Source organism: Porites lutea, chromosome 3 (genome assembly GCF_958299795.1).
Source record: "Porites lutea chromosome 3, jaPorLute2.1, whole genome shotgun sequence".
Classification (NCBI taxonomy): Eukaryota; Metazoa; Cnidaria; class Anthozoa; order Scleractinia; family Poritidae; genus Porites; species Porites lutea.
This window is the reverse complement of record NC_133203.1, coordinates 20,726,448-20,728,484: the sequence shown is the minus strand read 5'-3', so window position 1 is coordinate 20,728,484 and position 2,037 is coordinate 20,726,448.

Genomic DNA, 2,037 nt, shown 5'->3' with positions numbered 1-2,037 from the left:
TATCACATTTATTTGGACCAATTCAATTTTTTCTCTATATTACAGGAAGATTTCCTAGGTGACCGAAAACTAGCTAGTTTGCTGTTGGAAGAGGTGCGATTTTGTTGAAACTTTATGGCTCTGTCAAACCCCCCTTACAACGCTGAATAACCTAATTATTTTACACACAAAAGTTTCAGCTCTGATTAATAGTTTTATGGTTTAACGGTTGCATTCTGTGGAAAGTTGGCTGAGATATGAAATTTTTCAAATGACCTTTAATTTTCTCGGCAGGAAAGGTAATTTGCATAACTAGAACTGAAGAGTAATTGTGCTAAAGTGGCACCTTATCCAGACTCAAGTCAATGATAAATCAGAAGTACTAAGACCAGTCTACTTCTTAATCCAATAAAATTTGTGGGCACTCTTCTTTGCGTGCTGTACAAAGTTCCGTTAATGTTCCAAAATTCGCCAGATTGCATTTACAAACAAAGAACACCACAAATAAGGCAGTTGTGTCCAAAGCAAGGAAATGTCTAGCTTATGTTGGATGCAGTAACTGCCAAACTTAACAGCAATTATTGTGCATGTATTGCTCCCTTGCCTTCCTCCTTTTGAGGACTGAGCAATGTGAGGTGGAAATGTAAACTGACAAATGTTCCTTGTTGCCATGGTGCACTTTATGACAAGCCAATCTACTGATCTTAGGGAACCACCATCTAAGTTAAGGATCTGATCTAAGTAGCCCTTCTCGGAATTTTTGTTTAAGGTTAAACTTTTTCTGCTGATAAGCCTGCCCAATGCAGGGTAGTAAGCAATAGCAGAGAGATTTCCTCCACTTGTGTGTTTGAGCACACTGAAAATTGATTCCAGTGCACTTCCGTTTATCCTCAGAGGGCTGATAAAGTATCTGCCATGTGGAGATACAACTGTGAAAAACCATTCACAGAATCATAGGAAGCCATAGACAACAACTTGAAGAAGATCCCAAGTCTACAAATAATAACATTAAAAAATAATAATCAGCACTGCAATAGGAAAATACTCCAAAATAGGCTAAAGGAATGCTAAGTATCTTGAAGTAGTAAGCAGCACACTGTCAAATTGTGCTTGTATGACTATTATGCCCAAATATGTTTGGTTGCCACTCATGTTTAATTAGTTATGCAGGGTGGCCATGGTCAGAAAAAGGCAGAAAATTTTTTAAGTCAGCAAAAAGTCATTTTCAGGTTTTTTTTTTAAACATAAGTGGATACCTTTGTCCTTGTTAAAGTCGGTGAACAGTCAGGGAAATATGTTTACCGGCTCATAGTTTACAAGTTTTCTTGAAGATTGTGAATGAGAAAGGGAAATCAAAAGAGGTTTGAGAACTAAGGGGTTTGCTTCTGCCATTTTCAGTCTAGTCTGTGGAGTTGGATTATCAATCTCCTAATGCTAGGTCAGTGTAAAACCACTGAGAAGTAAGCCAGAAGGAAATTTTTAGTTTCTCACGGCAGGCCACCCTTAATTACCTTGGTTGGCTCCAATATTCGACGTTTCATTATATGAAGGGATGCATTAAACAAAGAAAATAATGTCCTTTTTCTGCCCATGTTGAAAAAGAAAAGTATGATCATCCTATCCTTTTACTGACCTGCCACACCAAAAACCGTTTTTGTCTGGATTTCTTCGAGTTATCAGCATATTCTAAGGAAAAACCAAAAGGAACAAACACTTGTTAATCTCACTATGTTCTAAAATGTATTTTATTGCAGGTTGAGTTGATTTGGTTAATAATATGTGTAAAAACTCAAGGCTAGGAATGTAAACAAGTTGGAAAAATGAATCTATTGGAAGATACGCCTAGTAACCACCTGTAATGTATATATAATTAATTATTAACCTATATAATTTGAATTTTACTTTTCATTTGCTGTCTGATGAATGTGATCATTTTTGTTCATATGAGGTAGTGTGGCGATGGACTAGTTCTGAAGTATAGATGATGACCTCATGAAGTCTACATCAATTTTTCTTTTGTACATCTTTATATAATATTATGTTTTGGTTCAATTTTAT